The sequence below is a fragment of the Poromitra crassiceps genome (genome assembly GCF_964638095.1).
Source record: "Poromitra crassiceps genome assembly, chromosome: 3".
Taxonomy (NCBI): domain Eukaryota; kingdom Metazoa; phylum Chordata; class Actinopteri; order Beryciformes; family Melamphaidae; genus Poromitra; species Poromitra crassiceps.
Genome location: NC_139625.1, coordinates 30,665,817 through 30,693,316, shown reverse-complemented (window position 1 = coordinate 30,693,316; position 27,500 = coordinate 30,665,817).

Sequence of the window (27,500 nt, the reverse complement as noted above, 5' to 3'; positions counted from 1 at the left end):
CCTAGATAAACGCTCCCCGAGTGAAAGTCCGGGACATCTTTTCCCTCTGAGGGCGATGTGGGAACGTGTGAATATTTGTCCAAACCTGGTGCTGAAAGCTGCGAGCAGGGCGCACATGTGGGAAAGGTGGGCTGAAATATGTTGGACAAATTGGACGTTGTCAGGCCTGCCTGCTAAGCTCTTCAGATGGCCTAATTGAAGCTGACATAGCTTTACTTCTGCGGCTTCCTCTTTGGCTCGGTCCTCTATTTGTCTTCTCGCTCATGTTATAGTCATTAGCCGTGTTCGTCTCATTGTCCTGCTGTGCTGCGAAAAACACATCCACTTCATAAAGCCTGCATTGTGAGCGATACAGTAGCACCTCTATGATCCAAAATAAAAAATGTCTCTTTTTACTGGAAAGTGTGAAGCGCTGCTGGAAAGTGTGAAATCTCCAACAAATACTGGTGGGATCAGCTAAGCCAATATAAAGCTACAGAAATGAATACTGAATTTATTTGGCCATCAAAATGTGGAGTATTTCCACACCATGCGGGTTTCCACCGTAAAACTAGCTTTTTGGAACTTTCATAGCCAATCAGAAATCAAAACACAGGCTTGTTTTGCCTCCAGTGTCTATATACATTACAAAAAAAAAAAAAAAAAAACTCATGCAGCTGTCACATACTGTCAGCCTCGGTATCAAAAGATAAAACATTAGATTTGTGAGCAGAAAACAATTATCTTCAAGTAAATCAATATGTAAACAAAGCTGGTATTGGGGCAACAGGGGGCGTCAGGGTATCTTTCAGTAGACCATTGTAGTTGTATAGCACAGTCAATTCAAGAACTGCTCACAAGAGGCAGCTGGCTTATTCAGACAAAACACACACACACAGACATTCGGTGGCTGTTAAGAGTTAAAAACAAAGTCACCTCTCTGACATTAGAGGAAGGGCTGCTGCTTCTTTTCAGCTGCACTGTGGGATATGACAATACCCGCGTGGGGCAGGAGAGGCACTGAAAAGACTTGTGCCTCCAGCAGCACAGTGCACCTGGACTACCTCCAGCAGCACAGTGCACCTGGACTACCTAAACAACCAGCACAGAAACACCCACTTGATTGAGTGAATGGGGGAGGACAATGAACACAATAAAATAAATGGAGTGGCGAAACAATGCCAAATGATGTCAACTGGACCCCTACTGGACCCCTAGCTGCCACGGTGCTGGTTTGGCTGCCCGTACTGTCAGTGACAAGTCACTTACTCTGCACCTTGTTTATGCTCCAATTTCATCCATTAATACACCAGCACATTCCAAATCTATTGTTTTCCCCTGGCTCAAAAGGTATAGGTGAATAGGCTTTCATTTGAGCTGTTTGGATGGCTTACCAATGCAATTTTTCAAAACACACTTCACAGATACTACTGGTGCCATCAAAGACCTCCAGAGGAACATTAGCATAGAGAAGTGTTTATACTTGGCATTGATAGTCCATTTACTCTGGCCAACATCAAAGAGCACAATGCAGCTTTGTTGAATGGCATTTAGTGTGGCAGGAGATGTTGTGATGAAAGCAGCTAAAGGTTATCTCTAGCCCTGCTCTCCACGGAGACCAACCTCAGCACAAATCATATGGGCTGAAACTATAGAACAGCATTAAGAATGAAAAGGGGAGTTGATCTTGACATCTCAGGGGTGGTACTACAGATCCACTCTTGGTTGCAGAGGGGAAATCCATAGGCTTACAAATATCCTTGTCTAGCAAAGCATACCACTAAACTGAGGGCATACAAGAGCTGTACAGTAACATATGCCAATAGCTTACTAATCCTCATGCTAGCTGCTCATCACTGCAGCTACATTTTGAGCAGCTCTTCACTGTTCTGGGTCCAGCAGAGCGATCAGATAGCCTGGGCCAGCTCTTCACTGTTCTGGGTCCAGCAGAGCGATCAGATAGCCTGGGCCAGCTCTTCACTGTTCTGGGTCCAGCAGAGTGATCAGATAGCCTGGGCCAGCTCTTCACTGTTCTGGGTCCAGCAGAGCGATCAGATAGCCTGGGCCAGCTCTTCACTGTTGTGGGTCCAGCAGAGCGATCAGATAGCCTGGGCCAGCTCTTCACTGTTCTGGGTCCAGCAGAGCGATCAGATAGCCTGGGCCAGCTCTTCACTGTTGTGGGTCCAGCAGAGCGATCAGATAGCCTGGGCCAGCTCTTCACTGTTGTGGGTCCAGCAGAGCGATCAGATAGCCTGGGCCAGCTCTTCACTGTTCTGGGTCCAGCAGAGCGATCAGATAGCCTGGGCCAGCTCTTCACTGTTGTGGGTCCAGCAGAGCGATCAGATAGCCTGGGCCAGCTCTTCACTGTTCTGGGTCCAGCAGAGCGATCAGATAGCCTGGGCCAGCTCTTCACTGTTGTGGGTCCAGCAGAGCGATCAGATAGCCTGGGCCAGCTCTTCACTGTTCTGGGTCCAGCAGAGCGATCAGATAGCCTGGGCCAGCTCTTCACTGTTCTGGGTCCAGCAGAGCGATCAGATAGCCTGGGCCAGCTCTTCACTGTTCTGGGTCCAGCAGAGCGATCAGATAGCCTGGGCCAGCTCTTCACTGTTCTGGGTCCAGCAGAGCGATCAGATAGCCTGGGCCCAAGCCTCCTGTGTTGCCTCTCCATTTGGTTCCCATTTCACCTGTCTCACAGCCAATAAAGGACCTAGTCAATTACAACAAACCAGGAACTTCATAAGCAGGAAATAGGCCAATTACATTCAACCCAAGAGGAGCGACAGCCTGCCAGTCAGCCAGCCAGCCAGCCAGCCAGCCAGCCAGCCAACCAGTCAGTCAGCCATCCAGCCAGTCAGCCAGCCATCCAGCCAGTCAGCCAGCCATCCAGCCAGTCAGTCAGCCATCCAGCCAGTCAGTCAGTCAGCTAGCCATCCAGCTAGTCAGTCAGTCAGCTAGCCATCCAGCTAGTCAGTCAGCCATCCAGCCATCCAGCCAGTCAGTCAGCCAGCCATCCAGCCAGCCAATCAGTCAGTCAGTCAGCCAGTCAGCCAGCTAGTAAGCCAGTAAGCCAGTCAGTCAGTCAGCCAGCCAGCCATCCAGCCAGTCAGTCAGTCAGTCAGCCAGCTAGCCAGTAAGCCAGTCAGCCAGTCAGTCAGCCAGCCAGTAAGCCAGTCAGCCAGCCATCCAGCCAGCCAGGCAGGAGTTAAATCAAAACGGTGGGGGAGGAAAAAGAAATATGTAAAGAGGTGGGGAGTGGAGCAGGAGAGGCAGCAGTTTTGGGTTTCAATCTGCCAGTTAATCTTCAAACAGCAAGCTGGCAGTGTGCTGGTCACTGATAAAGGCCCTGGTCTGTCATCACACAGCCTCACCTCCAGTCACTCAGCCCTCCTGTCAGGACGTCATCTGGAATCTGGGAAACAGCCAAGGGCAAGGAGAGAGAGAGGCCACGCGGGGGTGGGGTGGGGTGGAGTGTGGTGGGGGGGTGGGTCTGTGCGCACGTGTGTCCATCTCTCTGTCTGTCTGCATCAGTGTTTTGCGTCTATGTGAGCCTGCTTGTCGGTGCATCTGTACATGTTCTGTTTGCGCTCCGGCATGTCTGTGGCACAGCCCCTATACCCTTCCTCCCCTCTCTCCTTTCCCGGCACGCACGCACGCACGCACAGACACACACACACACACACACACACACACACACACACACACACACACACACACACACACACACAAACACACACACACACACACACACACACCTACACATGCACACACGCACACACACACACACACACACACACACACACACACACACACACACACACACACACACACACACACACACACACACACACACAGAGGCATATACGCACACCTCAGGTCTAAGTCGTAAAATCAAGCGCTGATTGTGTGATCATGGTAATTGTGTGAGGAGAGGCTGTAAATGGTCAAAAGAGGCTGTATTAGTGTTTTATGGGAAGGTGTGCATGTGCGTCTGGGGATGGCTGTGCTGAAAGGTGAGAAGGGGAGGTATCAAAGAGCTGACTTTGTTGTTTAAAGCCGGTCCCCCTGAGGTAGACTGCTGCTGAAAGACAATGTTTACTGCCTGCTGATTGACAATGTAAAGGCAGCCAGACAGCACTGGAGAACGGCACAGTCACCCCTCTTGATGTCTGTGGAACTTAATTATTCATTTTGACACCAGATGATCTCAGATGATCTCAGTTGATTTGGAGAACTGCTTTTATTCGGAAAATATGATTTGAGTCAAGAGTTGCTGCAGAATTTCGGCAGACTCACACCTCCGAAGGCACTTAATTTCTCACAATTTGACACTGAGTTCTCCAGCCAGGGCTCTAAAAGCACCTAACACCTCTCCCAACCCCTTTTACTGTAGAACGGTATTCATGTCACAGCAGTGTCACATGACATGGACAGATTAACACTGTGCTTTTCTATCAATTGTCGATATTCAATGTATTTTCAATGGAATGTTATGTGTTCAGTGAGAAACAACACACTCTCTGTCACTAACAGTACAACTCTCAGGGAACTGCAACCATGTTGTTCTACTAGTACCACAGCTTATCTAGCATCACATTGGTGAGATATTGACAGTTTGCCCCAGAGTAATAATACACAATTATTTCACCTTCCCCTAATCATTATACCTAATAATGATGTTTTGTGCCTTCCTCTCTGTCATTTTTCTTTCACAAGTCCTTGAATGAGTGCTCTCAGCTTTGTAACTTGCACTACTGCACCTCTGTAACTACTTGTACTATGTGAAGTCAATCAAGATTACTGTAGCTGATCATCCTTGCTCAGGGACCTCCAGCATAAACATGAATTGTGTTGTACTTTTAGGAGTGACGGTCAGGTATGCGTTTTTGAAAACACCATGTACCATGTACAAATGATTTATACACTTGAGAAAAGGTTGCTCATAGGAAGTGTTGTTGGTTCAATCTCTTGCCGGTATATATACAAATGGACCATTGGCAGGAGGTGGGAGAAGGCTGATTTATAAGTTCCTGAAGTAATGCAACATTACCACAGGCAGAACAACTGACCTAGAACTTGCACATGGTTTTCAGAAGCATTACTCTGTGTGTGTGTGTGTGTGTGTGTGTGTGTGTGTGTGTGTGTGTGTGTGTGTGTGTGTGTGTGTGTGTGTGTGTGTGTGTGTGTGTGTGTGTGTGTGTGTGTGCGTGCGTGCGTGCGTGCGTGCGTGCGTGCGTGCGTGTGTGTGTGGACATTATGCTATGAGATGCTCACCATTTGAGACAGTAGGCTACATACTGTACAGTGTATGATACAGTATAGAGGCAAAGTGGAACGTCACTTCCTGCTTCAGCACTGTACCAGAGATTTTCATCCGCCATTTATTTTCCCATAGACATTTCGTAAAATGCTTATAAAATAGTTTTACTTCGTCGAACCAAACGGTTGAGCTAACGCTATAATCGGGAGAGACCATAGAACATTTCACTCGGACCAAAACTTAAAAAAAACAACATCGGAAAAATATTTTCTTTAAACCCACATTTTTTTTAAACATTTTGATCCCAGTGAAATGTTATGCAATCTCTCCTGTTTCTAAATATATCTGAACCGTTTGGTTTGATCCAGTAAAACTATTTTTATACGCATTTTACGAAATGTGTATGGGAAAATAGATGGAAATCTCTGGTACAGTGCTGAAGCAGGAAGTAGGCGGTCACTTTGCCTCTCTATAGTGTATAAAGTAACTAATGTAGAAAAGAGACAAGTTGAATATTTTGCTATGATTCTGCTTTCATAGAAAGAAATACCTAGAACAGGGGTGTAATAATCATAGTGGGCCGGATTTGTTCAAATGAGACCTCATGGGGGCCGGATTTGTTGTTTCTTGTTGTTGCTAAAATCAGTTTGGTAAATGGCCTGCATTTATATAGCGCTTTTATCCAAAGCGCTTTACAATCAGTAGGTAGTCTACATTCACCCATTCATACACCGATGGCGGCAGGCTGCCACGCAGGGTGCCTACACACCATCGGGAGCAAGGAGGGTTAAGTGTCTTGCCCAAGGACACAGCGACAGCAGCTGGGAGGGAGCGGGGATCGAACCGCCAACCCTTGCGTCATTGGCCGACCCGCTCTACCTCCTGAGCTAAAGCCGCCCCACGTCGACACATTTATTATTTGAAATCATTCAATAAGGCCTACAGATACCAGGGGCAGTGGTGGCCCAACGGTTAGAGAAGCGAGCTTGTGAACGGAAGGTCGTCGGTTCGATCCCCGGGACCGGCAGGATACATCTGGGTGGGGAAAGTGAAAAGGCAGCGCTTGCCCCTCCCTCATTACCACCACTGAGGTGCCCTTGAGCAAGGCCCCTAATCCCAACTGCTCCAGTGGAGCTGATCAGTGGCCAGCAGATAAGGCTGTGGTTGTACTGGGCAGCTTCCAGGTGTGAATGTGTGTGTGTATGTGAACAGGGTGCTCCTGAAAAAGAGAGCATTGCTCTCAGTGAGACTTCCCCTGTGTGAGGAAAAAAGAGATACCAATTGATGAGAAATTGCATTGTTGGCACATGCAATGTAAGATGACATAAAACGGGCAACCTATTGACAAGAATAGCAATAGCCTACATTTCAAGTAGGCTAGAAGAGAGAAGTGCAACAAACCAATCACAAGTGACATCGAAAGCACGTTTAAATTTAATATTGATGCCCACAACTTACCTATAATAGTAGATGAGACCAAAACTGAGTGAATCGGCGAGTGCTGTCTTGATGATTATAGTCTGTGTGCGGGCCGGGCAGATCCGTACGGTTTACGGCAGCCAGTTCAGCCATAACCACAAAATTACAAAATGACTTCCAAACAAACTGTTAGAATAACGAGAGATGTTCGCGAGAGTAAAAAGCCCCTTGAAGTAGCGAGGAAAGCTGTTTTGGGTCTGTTGCTACGGCCGTAAACCATTTCGCTCTGCCTAGCAACAGTTTACAGCTGCCATAAACCGTTTCGCTCTGCCTAGCAACAGACCCAAAACAAGAAGGACGGTTTTCCTCCCTACTTCAATGGGCTTTCTACTCTCGCAAACATCTCTCGTTATAATCTAACAGTTTGTTTGGAAGTAATTTTCAAAGTTTGTGGTTATGGCCATAAAATTAGAAAGTAGAGGAGTAGAAAACTACAAGTGTAGTAGACCAGTTGGCGACCGACCCCCCATGGGTCCGCGACCCAAATTGGGTCCCGACCCATAGTTTGGGAAACACTGCATAGCCTATCAAAAATGCTTAACAATAGCCTAATATATTGTGTTTGAATATCTGAGGAATTCAGTAAAATGTGTCTAGAATAGCTGGTTCAGATACCGTGGTTAGCTTCCCTGAGGTCTAAGGCTGTTTTATGGTTAGACTAGTGTCGACAGGTGTCTTACGAAAAGTGTCGGACGAGACTGAGGCTCAAACAACGTAGAAAACGAGATTGAGACTGCACAAGCTGTCACACACACACACACACACACACACACACACAAACACACACACACACACACACACGCCACGCGCTTGAGCTATGGTAGCTAGCCATATTGACATTATAGTAAATTAACAGACATAAGCTTAACGTTACCTGTCACAAGACCTCTCCATCGCTGTTTTACTGCAAATGAGTTGCGTCCGTACAGTTGCAGCAGTTTCGAGTTCACTTGTGCATCTTTAAAAGCCCTCTGCGTTGACTCATATGCTGCAGTCTGAGGCCCTGTTTACACGGCAACGCTCCCTGCATAAGACGTCAAACTCTTTTTTGCGTTAGTGCCTTCCTTTTACACGGGAACGCAAAAAAGTGAAAAAAGGTCCCAGAGTGGAATTCTTTGATAACGCCACCCTTACTGTCGTCGTGCAAAGTGGAGAAACGCAATTCAGGTGATGACACAGCCCCGCTTTGCCATGAAAGACAATGATAGACAATATAGGAGAATTGAACTAGCCCAATACAGCCTTATGGCACAATGAATCGCATTGGCATTCAACATACATGATAACGATTTGCGAAAAACACATAATCTGCGTTAAGTGGCCGCTACTAACGTTGCACATATTAATTACTCCCGCATTAAATAATTGAAGACAACTCACGGCCAGATGCATTTTCTCAAGTCCCAATTGTCCTGCAAAGAAAACAGGTATTTTTTATGGGGCTTTACTGGGTTTCTATGCTGTAATGGACCAATCTCGAGCAGTTTATTACCAATCGTGACTTCTGTGTCACTCTATCACATGGGAAATTCATTTAAAGCTAAATGAAGCCCATTAGAAATAGACAGAATAGAGGAAGCTAAGCGTTTTTACCTTCGAAATAAAAGCAGTAATTTATAACTGGGTAAATAAAAAACAGAGCTGTCCACTCACTACGGGTTCAAATGGACTTTTAATTGTCTGTGTTCTATGTTGCAACAATAAGGCTATTGGTTTATTGAATTGCCATTATTGTGAAGGTTTTAACCAGAAGTTACCATGTTATTCTGGCTCACTTGATGCTGTTCTGAGTTTCGTGTGGCTTCAGTCTGCACTGCAGTCTCAATATTTCTCTGATTGGATAGTGGGAGGTTGATGCCAAATTTGTATCCAATCAGAGAAATGTTGACATTTTCTGGGAAACGGAAGGTCAGATCGTGATGCAAATAAAATACTACATGTATTTTTTCACCCGGAATCCAACGCTGTCATCCGTGAGTCTCTACGAGTTACGGTTGCAGAGATACGTCCACCCTGCATGCAGGACTACAGGAAAATAGAGGACAAGTTACTGACCAAACACTCTTATTTCAGTGATTGCTGTCAGAATATAGAGTCATTTAACGCTTATTTTACCACAAAAACATCGCTGAATGCAGCTTTAATGTCCCCATGCTATTTAATAATTTCATGAACGGATGTAGTTACGTGGCTGGATTATTTGGAAGAGAGCCAAATTGGTGAGTAAACAAGTAGCCTAAAAGTTGAATCGTTCCTTTTCCTCCATCTGCCAGTTTGAAAATGTAACAAGGAGATGATACTGTGCATTAGGTGTGCATTAGGCTATTGGCTGATAACAAGGAGATGATACTGTGCATTAGGCTATTGGCTGATAAGTGCCCGTTATTAACATTCACGTAATCGTTCACGCATTTCAATGAATTAAACGAGCAAACTCACGAACAGCGTTTAGTAGGTTATTCACTTTGATCATCAGCCTGACGCAGCGGTGCCAGGTGGGAGATCAGATGAGAGAAGCCGCTCACACACTCCCCTCTCCGCTGTCGTGTTGTTGCCCAATGCCCACACACGTTAAGCAGTTTCTCATCAAGGCAATGTCGAGGAATGGACATGCAAAATTCCACCTCGTCAAAGTTCTTCAGTGCATCTTCCTTAGAATAATTGTCCACTCTCTCATGCTGGAGCGATTGTAATGCACACAGTGAAACAATATTTCTCCAGTGGGATCTTTGTGAACCACGTGTAGCACACGATGTTGACAAAATGTGATATTGTAAGTCGCTTTGGACAAAAGCGTCTGCTAAATGACGTAATGTAATGTCATGTAATGTAATGTGTAGCTGCTTCGTATCTTCTTCTGCTTACATGTATATCCCTTTCCAGTTTCTTTATAGTTTTTCTGCGTTGCCGTAAACTATGAGGAAATATTGCAGAAGCAATAACAATCCCCGCCTCCCCCCGCCCCCTCTGCCCGCCTCCCCCCGCCCCCTCTGCTCAGCTGTGCACCACCCTTTGGCCAAACCACGCAGCACTTTTCATCATGTTTAGAAACAGATTAACTGGTTTATTGAGTCATGTCTAGAAGGGTAAAACCGGCAATGGACCTGATTCAATGGGCATGGTCCAGACTTCATGTTCAGAAGGGGCTTCAGTCAGCCATGGATGTTTAGTGAGTTTAGTGAAAGCTAGGGATAGGAGCCTCTCACCATTGACTTCAATGTAAAATAGCAGTACCAAAAGAAATGATAGAAAAATAATCAATTTTGTTTATAATACCGCATTCAAGACAACTCGGACCGCCATAAGTTTCAACACGGAACCTCCGGCCCAGACAGATTTGCGTTCACGCTGCACCTCCCGCTCGGGGGGGAAACCAAACTGTTGCTATAGCAACCCGCGTTAGCATGGTAGCTACCTACTAGCGAACAATGCTAACCGAACATGCTGAATGCTGAATTTCACACAGAGCGAAACACAGATGACACAAACACATATGAAACGTTAACATTACATAATTAAGACCTCAAATTGTGTGTTAAAACGTCAACAAACGTCTTTATAATAATTCTGTGATTATCATTAACGATGCAAGTTGCCATTTTGATGTGGCTGTGACGTCAACTCGGAGAAACCGGAGCTCTGGATGATACGCGAATTTCCGAGCTGTAATTCCAGCCTGAACGACCGTTCAATTCACTTTTTACAGGTCGGAACCCATTTTTTCCGGCGGTCCGAGTTGTCTTGAACGGGGTATTAATCACAAAGACATCATGACATAACAATATATTACAACTTGGCTTGCCACAGAATGCGCAAGATACATCAGAAATATGACTTTGACCCATCTAAAATCATGTGACTCATGTCCCGTCTGTGACCTAGTTCCAGTGGCGTGCCGTCCATTAGGCGAACTAGGCAAATGCTAAGGGCGTTTGAGCCGTTAGGGGCGCCAGAGAGCGTAAAAAATAAAAAATAAACCTTTTTTTTTTTTTACAAATACTTTTTCATGATAATAGGCCTACTATTATTTTACAATAGTAGACAAAAATAAGAAGAACAACGTCTTAAGTCTTTAAATAATAGTGAAATCATTTTTCTAATTCTGGCTTTCTGGCTGCCCGGGCTGCAGCACTTTCACCATGGTCCCTAATCCATACCACCCCACCCACTGCGCGGCCGCGCCCCCTTCTACCTGCTCGGAGCTTTTTCCCAGAGTGGGGGAAGGGAGCTGGAAGGTGGGTGCTGAGGGTGCTGCAGCACCCCCTGGTGGCAAGAAATGGATTTTCGAAATTGTTTTTATTTGGCTGTCTTGTGTTTATACCACCAACAAGATGCATTAAAAAACAGTTTGTGCTTCCCAGCTCTAATCTTATTTCATACTCTCTCTCTTCAAAAGTGTTTGATTTTCATCATAATCTGGTTTTCCATAATAATAATAATAATAATAAGTTCAGTGTTTATGCCTGTGTTTCTGTCTGTTGTAGTGTAAAACGACTAAAGGGAGAGCAGGTGCTTACATGAAAGTGAGTGAGAAAAGGAGAAGATACTGAATAATGACATCACAACAGTATAATCCTAATGTTAATTTAAAATTAAATATTCTTCTAAATATGGATGAAAGTCAGTGATGGGCAAGCTACTTGGAAAATGTAGTAAGCTAAGCTATCAGTTACTCTCAATTAAATATAGCTAAACTACATTGAAGCTATCCCCAGAGAAATGTAGCAAGCTAAGCTACGAGCAACATGGCAAAAGCAGCTTGCTACATCAAAGCTACTTTTTTCTCACATTGAATTAACTTCATGTAGAACAACTTTCAACCAAACAAATAGGCAGGTAAAAGAAAATATCATTTTGATTGTTTATTATATTATAAAACACACTGAAACTCTCACTGGCACAATATTCAAAAACAGACAATAAAACCTGAAAGTCTTCTTCATCACTGCCAGTGGCTCCCTCTGGCTCTGCCATCTTTCAAAGTTCGTTGCTGATGTGACTTCGCCAGCACATGACATATTTTGCCCTACCCTTAACCAATCGTCAGTCTTCATTGCCTAAACCCAACCCAGTCAGAGGCAGAGTAGTGCCGGGTCTTGCTGCAAGAGAGGCAAGGATGCTAAAAAGCAAGGATGAAACAACAACACTGTCTTGTTGTCCGTCATAATGGAACTGGAAGTGCTTTATTGGCTACACAGGCACACTTGACATATGCAATGTCTCCTCCTGTTTAATCCAAACTGCAGCAGAAATCTCCACTGCGTGCTTTGCTCATGGATTTTCTCTGGCGAGTAGCTTGTAGCTTTTGCGGGAAGCTACAAGCTACTTGGGTCTATAAATAGCTTAGCTACTGAAAAAGCTACTTGGTTCAAAAGTAGTGAAGCTACCACCAAGCTACTGAGAAATGTAGTTAAGCTATGTAGCTTCACTACTTGTAGCAAGCTACTGCCCAACACTGATGAAAGTCCAAAAAACGTAAAATTTTCTTCGGCGCTGCCCTCGCGGGCAGCACCGAGAGACCCTTCCTTACAGCACCCCCTACCTAAAAGTACTTCCAGCGCCACTGGGGAAGGGCGATTCTGAGCCTGCACTGCAGTGCTGGATTAGCTGCAATATAATTTTTATTATATTTTCTTTGGGGGGGGCACCAGCAAAAATCTTGCCTAGGGCACCAACTTGGTCAGGCACGCCACTGCCTAGTTCCGGTGTCCGCCTGTTTCTAATTTAGCCTTCTGACATTAAATGCTGTTGTAGTGGAGCCCAGCATCGTTGTAGACTACTTGGCTCAGGCTAGACTGCCCTAACATGTGACCAGTCATATGATTTTAGATGGGTCAAAGTAATATTTCCGATGTATCTTGCACATTCTATGGCCAGACGAGTTGTAATATATTGTCATGTCATGGTGTCTTTGTGTCATTAATAAACGAGATTAATTCAGTTATTTTTCTATTATTTCTTTTGGTACTGCTATTTTACATTGAAGTCAACGGCGATCGCCTTGTGTTTTCCCCCTAAAAGGGGACGGGACCATATTGCAGATCTATCGTATCCACCTTATTTTTGGCGGCCATTTTGCCTGATCTGCCTGATGGGTGCTTCTTCCGGTGTGATCCTCCCAGCCTTGTTGCTGACAGCTTGACACCCGTCTGGGCGAACGGAGCAAATCACTAATCAGGTCCAGCTTGGAAAAAATCTTGTCGATAAATATCCCTTTAACTCATTGAGTGCCAATGACGACTATCGTCGTCAATTCAAATAGTAACGTAGAGTGCCAATGACGACTAAAGTCGTCAATTGCGTTTTTTGACGGTGGGACGTGGATCAAAGCCAGATGCATCTCCTGTAAAAATATGGGCGATGTCGAATGTGTATAAGCTATTTTACGGACCCATTAGGTGGCGACAGTGCTCTCCAGATTAGAGAAAGGTGAGGAAAAAACAGAGAAGAAGTCATGGGGAAACGGAAACCGCATCAGTATGCATCGATATGCATGAAGCATAACGTTAGCTGTGCCTGTGAACAGCAGCCAATCTGCTGCCACAATTGAGCCCCTCCGTCTCCGCTGCGATAGCCCCTCCACATGATTAGTTGCCGACACCAGCGTCTTTCTGAAAAGTTACATTATTCTCAGCTGGAAGCGCTGGGAGCCGGCGACAAAAACGGCGGAACGCTGTGAAAAAGCTGGGACTCGCCTGACACACGCAGCAGAGCGAGCAGAGCCACCAGATACACTCCCACGGAGGAGGAGTTTGCAGTTGAGGGGGGTGGGGGTGCTGTTTTATTGAAGGAAATTACTGTTCAGATGTTTCAGGTGAGAAAATATTAGCTTCAGAGTCAGTGATTTGCTTGAAATGCTTCATTTCACAAAAGGCTCATTATCTCAGCTTCTAGATGGAAACGTCTGTTTTTGGTGAAATCAACCTATCTTCTCCGGCTGATAACTAAAGAACGGAAAATGATATCAATAAACTTTTTTTTGCTGATGATACAATAGAGTCTCATCGTTCTTTGGGCGTGTTCGGTGTTTACATAGTAATATCACACAATATTCTGTGGGCCTCGAGATATCACTGAAAACGCTCTGAAAGGGCTGGCACTGGGAGCATCCGTTTTCCAAAAGTGGCTGGCACTCAATGAGTTAAGAGCGCAGTGCATTCATGGGTAATCGCCTGCTGTGGCTAATATTAGCCGCTAGTTAGTTATGTTACATGGCAGTAAAACGCCACTGAATGACCAAATTGATATAACTTTTAACCATTTTGAGTAACACTGTTTCCATACGGATCACCAGCGTTAGTTTGTTGTTTATAACGTGGCTATATTCATAACGTTTTATATCTCGGATGAGTTATTTCGAATCCCACATAGGTTACGCCAAACCCCACATAGGTTACGCCAAACCCCACATAGGTTACGCCTCGAATCCCACATAGGTTACGCTAAAACCCACATAGGTTACGCCTCGAATCCCACATAGGTTACGCTAAAACCACCACCACAAAGCGTGTGGGTTTCAGGACGAAACAGTCTCGAGCCACTATCGTCATCTTTAGAGCACAATATTCCTGGAATGCAAGTTTAACTAAACAGTTACATGTCCTCTGCATTCTACATAAAATAAAGATATTACGGGTTGTTTTATTTGGTATGCCACATACTTATTGGCCAAGTTATGTTCAATTCAGCCAGGGTAAGGGACTGAGTGTAGGCGGCCATCTTTTCAAATCAAGTAGAATACCATTTAGGAAATGGCAAGCTGCAACAATAAGTCACGTTAAACCGGACCTTGTACGCACAATTATTTTTTACAGTGGGGCATTCAAAAATAAGGTGGATAGGAAGGTGGTAGAGAGTCATCGGGATTTGAGGGGTCGGTAGGGGGAGTGGCTAGGGCACACATTGTGGGTGCCCCCTGTGTGGCCCGCGATGGAATTGCAAAAATATATATATATATATGTATATCTATATATATGTCCAAATCTTCATGTCATTTTGGCCAATACTCTTCTGTTATAGCATTTCAGTCTGGAATATGGAATATCTTTCAATAATCTTTATGACTAAAAGGCAAAAGTAATCTCATGTGTAAGAAATGACTGTTCTACATTGAAGTAACAATTTAAATAATTAACTTGATCTTTTTGGATTTATTTAGCTTCAAGAGTGCATTTTTGTTCATGTGACCCTCAACACAGGCTTTGAGAATCCCGGCCACTTACTGATACTTATGCTTAAATTAACCCACTCATATTCTGGTTTATTTCAAGTAAAACATTTCGGCTAGTGGAAATTCTAATTGGCTGGTAACTTTAAAATCTAGCAGCCATATTGGCAGGCCTGCAGGGAGAGCAGCTGGTGACATAGGAGTGAGTGAGAAAAGGATCAAATATTGGTGGTTAAGACTGAATAATGACATCACAAGTGTTAATTTAAAATGAGTTATTCCTCTAAACCTGGCTTCAAATGCCCCAAATTGTTCGCGCTGGCGTCGTTCAGCCCTCAGCCAAATCTGGTAGCGAGGATTTTTTTTTGTGGCCCTCTCTATCATCAAAGTTGCCCATCCATGGGTTACGGCATGACAATATTTGTTCGGCCCCCGGCAACAATCTGGGTTTCTCATGTGGCCCCCATGAAAAATAGTTGCCCACCCCTGGGCTAGGGGGATGTGGGTGGTGGGAGCAGGCGTGGTGCCATAAAGCTGAATGGCCACACTTCTGTGCTGTGGTCTTACAGGTTTGCTCTTGTTTCCCCTTCTCTCTTCAGCACAGACATAAACTCTGAGATCATCCTGAAAGCCTGTGCCCAGTTACGAGTCAAAGCTTTGCCATAACCAGCCAAAAAAGCAAAACAGAAAATATTTTAATTTCCGTGTCCTGTGCTGCCTGTATTAGCTCAGGTCACTTTCACGTCATCTGCGAGTCCTGCGTTCACACAGTGTTCTGTGTTGTCCTTTCCTCTTGCTCCATAAGCTCCTAGATCACTTCCAGGCCCTGCATCCAATCATATTTGGTGGAGCATACATACACGCTGGCAGAGTGAGGTGAGTCAGTCAGTCAGTCAGTCAGTCAGTCAGTCAGTCAATCTTTCATTAGGCCTGAGGTGAACAGGGTCAGGCGCCACTCCTTCACAGCCCAAGACAAGCAGCACATCTGCTATGGGGTTGATGGTCGGAATGATAATGTCTCCTCCTCTCCTCATTTCATAGTCTATCTTTCTCTCTCTCCCTCTGTCTATCTTTCTCTCTCTCTCTCTCCCTCTGTCTATCTTTCTCTTTCTCTCTCTCCCTCTGTCTATCTCTTCCTCTCATCAGGAGGCTGCCTCGGTGTAGGCCAGCCGCATTGCGTGGGAGGTGATTATGTGTGATCTGCCGACTCAGACTTGACCTTTTCCGTGTTATCCCTCAGATTGAAACCAACACTCATGGACTCGCCCCCTCCCCTCGCTGCCCCCCCCCCCTCGCTTCCTGTTACTTCTTTCCTTCTGCTTTAATGTTTCATACATATTTTGCAGGAAGGGACGTCACATGACCACAGTAATTGCCTTGCTCCTGGTTGTGTTTGTGCGCTGAGCATGGATATGTCACATGATACGTCACATGACCACAGTAATTGTCTTGCTCCTGTAGCATTCACAGCAGGGTGGTGTTTGTGCGGGGTGCATGGATATGTGTGTATGTGTGCAGAATTTTAGGGATTGAGGTTAATAACTACAGGTGAGGCCATTTTAAGCGGACTCAAAAATGAATAAATCATCTTAAACTGCAGATTTATGCAATATATGGCAAACCAATTGGTTTGAACATAGAGGGACTGCAGGAATCAGTGAAGCCATTATTCCGCTGGCTGCTCGGCCCTTAAAACATGTCTAACATTATACGCAGTCCAAGGAAGCTCATTCTAACAGTCTCCCCTAGAATTTACATGAGTCACATGGCATTATTCAACAGCCATAATAAATGCTTTCATTTACAGCAGAACCTTCCAAGGAGCCTACGCACTGTAGGGTTGTGCCATACTAGATCCATAGCGCTTACAAGAGTGATACAAGAGTGAAGACTGGAGAATTCTGAATTGGAGGTGTTAGAGAAAGAGCAAATCTAGGATGGTTTGTTCAATTCTAACTGTAAAGTGCATCGTTCTTTGTGCTGCTCCACCATCCAGAGCAAACGAGACCAACTTGCAGTTCGCTCTGTTGTCATGTAGAGATGGTGCACATACCTCTCTCTCTCTCTCTCTCTCTCTCTCTCTCTCTCTCTCTCTCTCTCTCTCTCTCTCTCTCTCTCTCTCTCTCCCTCTCTCTCTTGCTCTCTCTCTCTCTCTCTGCAAGATTTGCTGTCGCAGCAGTTGCTGTCAGTTTGAGCGGTGCCTGCCCCCAAATATAATAGGGTTTTCTTGACTGCCTCCCTGGGGATTGACTGGCAGTGAAGAATTCACCATGGCTCATTTGGAGCAGTGCGGGGACGGGCTTCATAAAACGAGCTCCTCGGTGTCTCCAGGACGAAGGTGTTGGGTTCACTGATAATACGTGCATGGAGAGACAGACAGCGATTAGGTGTGCCGTGTTGTCCGCGCTGTCTCCCGCTCAGTCTGTGCGACGCGTGTCACGAGGCTCAAGAGTAAGACGGTGGGGTGTTGATGTAGGTGTCGTTTCGTACACTATGCTGTATGTAAATCGGGCGTTTTGGATGCACGCTACATGAGACATCTCAAGCATTGATAAATGACTGTCATTGCACATGCCGCTGTCCGCTAATGTTATAAGGCAGCCACATATAAAAACAATAATTCATCATCTGGGTCTTAATCTTTTGGGGATTATTGTCTACTAATACTTTCTGTTTTTATTAAACATTGTGCCATCTATTTAATTTGGTCAATTTATACATATTCCCTGCATTTTCTAATGTTTTTATTTATTTATTTATTTATTTATTTATTTATTTATTTATTTATTTATTTATTTATTCTGTTGTAGACATATTTCTTGGAGCATTAATACATAATAAAAAGCATGTATTGCATAGTTGCAGTTGTAATGTATGAAAAACAAATTTGTTTGCATTGTACTATAAGTGCTAATCAACTAAATGATTTAGAAAGAAACAGCCTAACTATGTAGTAGGAGTATTTTCCTTTATACAGGAAACGGTTACCTCGTACCGCATACCGGGTGTGTACTGTCTCACCTGGTGTGCTTTTAATCAACGGCCCGACACTTCCTCTCACAAATTTACACACACACACACGCACACACACGCGCGCACGCGTGCGCACACACACACACACACACACACACACACACACACACACACACACGGACACACACACACGCACACTCCCTAACCACAGGCCAGTATCTGTGGTATGAGGGGTTCTTGTTGCTAGACAGCTGCATGGCTTGGCCCCTTCACAGCGGTGGGCTGAGCTCCGAGGAGCTTGACAAAGAGGCTTAAAGTCCTCCCTAAGTCTCCAGCCCCTAGGTCGTCTGCATACCCCGAGCCCACTCTGCAAAAGGCCTGAATGCAAGTTTAGCAGCTATGGTTACACCCCAGCAGACCCCAGCAGACCCCTGCCACCCCTCTCGCCTGCATTACCATTTTTCCCCCGGGCTGCTTCAGTCTCATAGCCCGGCAACAGGTCCCTCTGGTGCTCTCCTCTTATTTCATAACATGATGAAAGAACTGACTGACACACTGCTGCTACTGAGGGACTCTACTGTTTCTCCTGTGTGCATGTGCGGGTGTGTGTGAGCGTTTGTTTCTATGCGTCTGCTTGGCCGTGCGCGCGCGCGCGTGCGTGCGTTTTCTGCTCCCTGTCTAACTCAGAACGCGGTAATTAGCCCAAGATTTTTTTGTTTGTTTGTTTGTTTACTTTTGCTAAGCTGGGGCTTTCTTGGACAGGGGAGAGCGGCCATGCTGCGAGGTGTTTTCCTTGGCCCGTTACCTAACTGTACTGCTGGGGCCTGTGACATGGCCTGTGTGAAGAGACTGGAGGGTGCAGATTGGATATGGACAATAAATCATCACCCACATCCACCCTGTCTGGGGGCACAGACACTGGAGGGTAGAGTGGGGGTGGGTGGGACTGGTGTGCGTGCAGACACACACATACAGCACACATACACTGTGTGCAGACACACACATACAGCACACATACACTGTGTGCAGACACACACATACAGCACACATACACTGTGTGCAGACACACACATACAGCACACATACACTGTGTGCAGACACACACATACAGCACACATACACTGTGTGCAGACACACACATACAGCACACATACACTGTGTACAGACACACACATACAGCACAAATACACTGTGTACAGACACACACATACAGTACAAATACACTGTGTACAGACACACACATACAGTACAGCACAAATACACTGCGTGCAGACACACATACATACAGCACAAATACACTGCGTGCAGACACACACATACAGCACACATACACTGTGTGCAGACACACACATACAGCACACATACACTGTGTGCAGACACACACATACAGCACAAATACACTGTGTACAGACACACACATACAGTACAAATACACTGTGTACAGACACACACATACAGTACAAATACACTGTGTACAGACACACACATACAGTACAGCACAAATACACTGCGTGCAGACACACACATACAGCACAAATACACTGTGTACAGACACACACATACAGTACAGCACAAATACACTGCGTGCAGACACACACATACAGCACAAATACACTGTGTGCAGACACTCACATACAGCACAAATACACTGCGTGCAGACACACACACATACAGCACAAATACACTGCGTGCAGACACACACACATACAGCACAAATACACTGCGTGCAGACACACATACATACAGCACAAATACACTGCGTGCAGACACACACATACAGCACAAATACACTGTGTGCAGACACTCGCATACAGCACAAATACACTGCGTGCAGACACACACATACAGCACAAATACACTGCGTGCAGACACACACACATACAGCACAAATACACTGTGTGCAGACACACACATACAGCACAAATACACTGCGTGCAGACACACACACATACAGCACAAATACACTGCCTGCAGACACACACATACAGCACAAATACACTGCGTGTGCAGACACACACATACAGCACAAATACACTGCGTGTGCAGACACACACATACAGCACAAATACACTGCGTGCATAATGGGGAGAGGGACAGATGCAGAGGCAATGAAAACGACTGCAGGCATTTCAGTAAATGAGAGAAGTGTGTGTGTGTGTGTGTGTGTGTGTGTGTGTGTGTGTGTGTGTGTGTGCGTGTGTGCGCGTGTGTGCGCGCGTCTATGCGTGTGTGTGCACGTGTGTGCATGTGTTCCATACTGGGCCAGTGTGTACCTGTGTGTATGTCTTTGTGGAGTGTGTGCGTGTGTAGGAGGCAGTATTCAATGTCGGCAGCTGGAAGTACTCAAAGCTGCTGCTGCAGAGAGAGCGACGGAGAGAGACGGGGAGAGAGAGGGGGAGAGAGAGGGGGAGAGAGACGGGGAGAGAGAGGCGGAGAGAGAATGGAGAAGTATGAAAAAAGAGAAGAAACGCCTGCAAGAGAGAGAGGCTAAAAGAGGTACCAGCACAGGCTCCCTCTTTACAGGGGCTGAGCTCTTGCAGAGTGAAAGCCCCTATAGAAAGAAAGCAGGGTCATCTCAACAGCACAGCGGCCTCTAAAGCACACACACACACGCACACACACACACGTACACGTACACACACGCACACACACACACACACATACACACACGCACGCGCACACACACACACACACACACACACACAGACGTACACACATGCACACACACGCACGCACATACACACCACACACACACACACACACACACACACACGTACACACACACACGTACACACACACACACTCACTCACTCACACACTGGAGCAGAACAGCAGCAGGGCCAGCGTGAGTGCAGTGAGTGCACAGCAGTCCTCATCAGGAAGTCGTCTTGTTTAGACTTTAAGCTATGTGCAAAGAATAATAAGGAGCAGGACAATGTTGCTTCAGACATGCAGCGCAGTCATCCTCTTCTGTCTGCAGAATGTCCCCCGTCATCCTCTTCTGTCTGCAGAATGTCCCCCGTCATCCTCTTCTGTCTGCAGAATGTCCCCCGTCATCCTCTTCTGTCTGCAGAATGTCCCCCGTCATCCTCTTCTGTCTGCAGAATGTCCCCCGTCATCCTCTTCTGTCTGCTGAATGTCCCCAGTCATCCTCTTCTGTCTGCAGAATGTCCCCCGTCATCCTCTTCTGTCTGCTGAATGTCCCCAGTCATCCTCTTCTGTCTGCAGAATGTCCCCCGTCATCCTCTTCTGTCTGCAGAATGTCCCCCGTCATCCTCTTCTGTCTGCAGAATGTCCCCCGTCATCCTCTTCTGTCTGCAGAATGTCCCCCGTCATCCTCTTCTGTCTGCTGAATGTCCCCAGTCATCCTCTTCTGTCTGCTGAATGTCCCCAGTCATCCTCTTCTGTCTGCTGAATGTCCCCAGTCATCCTCTTCTGTCTGCTGAATGTCCCCAGTCATCCTCTTCTGTCTGCTGAATGTCCCCCGTCATCCTCTTCTGTCTGCTGAATGTCCCCAGTCATCCTCTTCTGTCTGCTGAATGTCCCCAGTCATCCTCTTCTGTCTGCTGAATGTCCCCAGTCATCCTCTTCTGTCTGCAGAATGTCCCCAGTCATCCTCTTCTGTCTGCTGAATGTCCCCCGTCATCCTCTTCTGTCTGCTGAATGTCCCCAGTCATCCTCTTCTGTCTGCTGAATGTCCCCCGTCATCCTCTTCTGTCTGCTGAATGTCCCCAGTCATCCTCTTCTGTCTGCAGAATGTCCCCCGTCATCCTCTTCTGTCTGCTGAATGTCCCCCGTCATCCTCTTCTGTCTGCAGAATGTCCCCCGTCATCCTCTTCTGTCTGCAGAATGTCCCTCGTCATCCTCTTCTGTCTGCTGAATGTCCCCCGTCATCCTCTTCTGTCTGCTGAATGTCCCCCGTCATCCTCTTCTGTCTGCTGAATGTCCCTCGTCATCCTCTTCTGTCTGCAGAATGTCCCCAGTCATCCTCTTCTGTCTGCTGAATCTCCCTCTTCATCTGACTCTCCTGGTCAGATACAGACTCTCCTGGTCAGATACAGACTCTCCTGGTCAGATACAGACTCTCCTCGTCAGATACAGACTCTCCTGGTCAGATACAGACTCTCCTGGTCAGATACAGACTCTCCTGGTCAGATACAGACTCTCCTCGTCAGATACAGACTCTCCTGGTCAGATACAGACTCTCCTCGTCAGAGACAGATTCTCCTCGTCAGAGACAGAATGTCCCTCGTCATTCGGACAGAAACTCCCTTTGTGCCGTATTGTAGATGAAAGCGGATTAGGCATACCTATGTTATGGTCAGCGCCCGAGGCTCCCACCCGCCGATGCCAAAACAGTCAGATGAAAGATCTTGTGATTTTCTGAAACTCACTGTGCAGGTATTTTGCCATGCTCCTTCTGGAAGGTATTCAAGCTCACATCCCCTCTCTCTCTCTCTCTCTCTCTCTCTCTCTCTCCCTCTCTCTCTCTCTCTCTCTCTCTTTCATCCGCTCTCTGTCTGTTCTTCTCTCCTTTCTTTCTGGGCAGAGAGAGAGAGAGAGAGTTAATGGAGGGGAACCAAGTTGCTCAGCAGAGTGCCAAGGCTGTGAAGTGTTAAAAGTTACAGTGCACAGCTGAACTTGTATATTCAAGCGTTTGGCAGAGTTACAGCCTAAGCCACATGTTTCAAACTTTCAAACTTTACAGCAAACTCAACAGGTGTCTCAGACAAGGTTTCTGTTCCTGCTTGGAAAGATGTGTTTGTGTGCGTGTGGTGACCTCCACTCCTCTCTGTCACAGACGGGGGGCACTCTGGACCGGGGCCCCCTTTTTTTTTCTTTTGCTCTTTTGCCTCCCGTTCCTTTTGTCACAGATCAGCACTGTAATGGACACCTCCAGTTGTGTGTGTGGGGGGAAACACAGTCCTGTACTTTGTGCTTCTGCCTGACTGAAACATCAGTGAATCAACCCAGCCATTTCAGCGGGTCATTCCGGAAGATTCTGTTACCTTTCAACAACCAGAGGGCCCCCAGGCTGAGGCCAGGCTGAGGCCAGGCTGAGGCCAGGCTGAGGCCAGGGAAATACAGAGAGAAAAAGAGACCGGAGAGAAACAGAGCGAAACAGGAGAGATGAATTCTGATCAAGTTTGAAAAAGTAAGAAAGGACAGAAGAAACAGAGAGAGAGAGAGAGAGAGAGAGAGAGAGGATGTGATGTGACGGTAAGGGAGGAAAGATCTTGAGACAGAGTTTGAGGGTGTAGAGTACTCAACTCAGTGGAAATCTTAGAGTTCATACTGTGTTCCAATCAAAGTCCATTGACCTGGCAGGCCTGTGACCAATTAGCCCAGCAGCTCTGCATATGATTCAATCAGCATGGCGGATAGCTTTCTGATGAGCAATAGGTCTCCTGGTATATCAGCCAAATCAGTCCCTGATGACGGCATCCACACGCAGCCTACATTTTGTCTAAGTGCAAAGCGAGTATGAGATCTTGAAATCAAGTATAAAAAGGTAACTGTCGCCTCAAGAGCTGCTTTTAACCCATGATCTATTCCACTTCATTCCACTGTCAGTTTTTCACAAGTTTTTTCACAGTGGGTGGAGGAGAGTATAAGGTTTGTAATGTTCAACTCATGAGACGTCTGGGTAGTGTGGTGAAACTCGTCTATTTCTTTTGTATTTCTTTATTAGTTTAATTGTAAATAATAGTTCATTATAATTCCATTCTTGTCCTACATAGGAGAGGGGGCGCTGTGGCTATTAGGAGACATGGAGCAGGACATCTCTTTCTCTATACTTCCTACTTCCTGTTTTAGGGAGCATTGAAATACCTTGCCCGAGGCAGGGAGAGGGTTAAATCATCAGACCGCGATCACGTGTTTGTGTAATAAAACCATATGTAACGTTTGCAAATCATTTTAATTGAGTTAAATAGATTTCTCATACGACATGTAGAGGTAAAAGCACTCACCTCCACCACTGAGACCCAGGTTCAATTCCCGGCAGTGGTACTTCCAGCTTGGTCAGACGCTCCTACAGACACATTGGCCGTGTCTGCGGGTGGGAAGCCAGTGGGGTATGAGCCCTGGGCACTGCACTAGTGCCTCCTCTGGTCAGTCAGGGTGCCTGTTCAGCGGGGAGGGAAACTGGGGGGAATAGCGTGATCCTCCCACGCGCTACATCCTGCCGGTGAAACTCCTCGCTGTCAGGTGAAATTAAGTGGCTGGCGACTGCACATGTATCAGAGGGAGCTTGTGCTAGTCTACAACTGTCCCCAGGTCGGCAGAGGCGGTGGAGCCACAACCGGGACAGCAGGGGGAATTCACCAAGTACTGTTGGGAGGAGAATTGGAGGGGAAAAAATAAAAAGATTGATATAAAAAAAGAAGGAAAAAAATCAACTCATGAACTTGACAAAGTAGCTTAATTTCAAATAGAATATGCAAACTGATTTCTTGTTACATTATGTCAACAAAAACATTTATAGAGAGAGAATGCAGAAATCAGAGAAACTGTAGGCTAATAGAAAATGCTGAAATCGCATTCCGTCTCTGTACACACACTGACCACATACTGCCTGGTCAGACACAGGTGCTGTGGAGGTTATTTCCAACCTCTGCTCCTGTGTCCTCCATTACATAACACTTTGCTTCGCCACCTGGTCTTGAATTGCCACCATCTTGGATGCCTCCACATTTAAGTAGGGCCCCATCTGCCGCTTCAGGGCAGGTACACACCAATCACACATGAGAGACGAGCCACAGGACACCTGATATGCCGCTACAGCCAAGTGGATGGATTTACTCTCTGGAAGCTAACAGACCTACCACAATGCTAAGCCAGGAGAAGCTAACAGACCTACCACAATGCTAAGCCAGGAGAAGGAAAGGGGACATCTCAAGCCTCACCAGTCCTCTTGTAATTGAAAGTGCACTCACTAGCAGAGCAGCAATAATGTAGATATATATCTTATATATATCTTGCTTGAGAGATTCTCCCCGGAGAGTGTCTTCAGGGCGTTTCATTTTAAGTTGCTATCTGTCACATGGGCAAACTAATCAGAGAGACAGATGAAAGGTGGGGGCCAGAGGAGGGGTCAGCTACTCAGTGATGGCTTCCTCTGATGGCTGGGTGACCTCTCACCCCCACTAGAGGATCTTGGGTAAGGGATAAGCCATGTGTGATGAAACTCAATGCTAGCTCCTGGGGCTGTGATGACCTCCTCACTGTGTCTGCACGTTTTGACATTTTACCATAAAAATAATCTCGAGATGTTGTCATATGTCCTTATGAGGAATCGCGATCTTTGGTATGTTATAGTAAACCTTGCTTCCACTTAATGAGCACAGGTGAAGATCAAGCCAGTGGTTTTAGTGTCAAGAAACAAACACATATCCACCATGCCCAGATAGGCTTGTATGGGGCAAATTAACTTTCCATCTGCCTTCAAGGTTTGGATCTAGTCACCTAGTTATACATTTAGATCTAGTCACCCAGTCATACATTTAGATCTAGTCACCCAGTCATACATTTAGATCTAGTCACCCAGTCATACATTTAGATCTAGTCAGTAGTCACCCAGTCATACACTGAAGGTTTTGATCTAGTCACCCAGTCATAGATTTAGATCTAGTCAGTAGTCACCCAGTCATACATTTACAATTGGACATGTTGCATAGACCAAATTCCTGTGCTCAATGAAGCCTTTCACGGCACACCAATCAGACCAGACGCCTCCTCACACTCTCAGCCGCCACCAGACAACAGCTAGATGTACTTGTATGGTGTTTAGATGTACTTGTATCGTGTTTGAACAAGCCCCACTTGAAACAAGCTACTCTTACCTTTTGGATGAGGTGTCCGTGTGCAGCCCGGGACAGTACGATCCGCGCTCTGTCATAACAGCGCCGCAGGCCGGTCAAGCCAAGCCCCCTTTCATTTATTTATACAGCTACAGCTTAGCGGCACCGGAGTTGTAAAAAGTTCAAAGAACCCCCTCACCTCATCCCCACACTGCCTTTCTTCTCAGCGTGGCAGCACTATGAACCCAATGCTCAGTGGAGAGGACATTAGACTGTTTATGGTTTATTAATTGTTTCTGAGGGAGAGGCAGTCCAAGCGTGACCTGCTGTTAACTACCATATAAAAACCTCCACATGTTCCCAACATCTGTGTTCTTCTAAGTAAACAATACAGTGAAATATACTTTCAACATTGATCATGTTTTTAGCGCTGGAGCAGATGAAAGCAGCAGTCACGTCTGCGTCTGCAGCTGCTTGGCCTTCTTAGGCCACTTAGCCCGTCCGGCACATGTGGGCTGTCGGGGAGCAGGGCCAACAAACGGACACTGTGTTACATTATATTTAGCTAATTGTGGATGATACACATTAATCAAATCTAATAATCAGTTTTCCCTGACATATGGTTAGCGGGGCTGTCCTGTCAAGCGGAGAATAAACGCAAATACGTCTGTGTATGAATAAGACAGTGTTCTGAAGTTAATGGGATATAGTTCACCCAAAAAAATGAAAATTCTGTCATAAACTACTAAGCCCCATGCCAGTGAAACACAAGTGAAGTTTGTCCATATAACACAGGGGTTCCCAAACTTTACTTTCAAAAGTACCACTACGTATACCCAAGCAAATGTCCTAGGGACCAGTTCCACTGCGTATACCACCCCCCATCCCCCCAATAATTTTTTTTTTAACCATGCAATAGCAGCAGAAAGGCTAAATAACAATATAAGGCTACTAGCTGGTTCAAAACAGACACACATGGACACACACACACACACCTTTGAAAAAAAAATCCCTCGCCAAAATTTAGCCAAAATCTGGTGTTATTTAGCTACTGTACCTTCCTGACAAACTAGCACAGTGATCCTCAACTTGCGGATGGAATTGAAGAAAAAAAACACTGCTGAATAAGTGTCCAAATGTTCATGTCACTCTGGCCAATACTCCACTTCTGTTATAGCATTTCAGTCTGGAATATGGAATATCTTTCAATAATCTATGATTTAGCTGCTAAATTGTCAAATAGTGCCGTCTGCTTGCTACCCAGGCACTTATGTATGTACTTAACTAACTTAACCTAACTAACTATCCGGTGTGCACAACATTGTCAGACTAAACTCCGGCTGACACCCCAAAAACCTACAATCCGCTACAGAAAAATGTATATTGTTTGTTTATTAACTGGCCCCTGGCCTTCTATCATTTCACGAAAGTGGCCCCCGGGCAAAGCAAGTTGAGTATCCCTGAACTAGCATAACATGGTTGGTACAAATCGATTCCTTAAGTCTTCTAGTTTCATATGATACCATAAACTTCACTCTGGCTTTAAAACTGAGCCTGCTGCAGCCTCTGAAAGTAAATGTTCAAAATTGTGATGTTTCCCAAATATCGCGATATTTCCGAAAATCGGCCAAATCCGGCTACTCCTCAGGGTATGTGTATGTAGAAACTGTTGTCTGTAAAAAAGAAAAAGAAAAAGAAAAAGAAAAGGCAATTCTCTTTCGGACCACCAGGCGGAGCCCCGTGGACCACAGTTTGGGAACCAATGAAACGCACTCACCATTGACTTCAGTAGAGTACTGCAGAATTCAATGCTCACTGGTTTTCTCTCCCTGTGTGTTATATA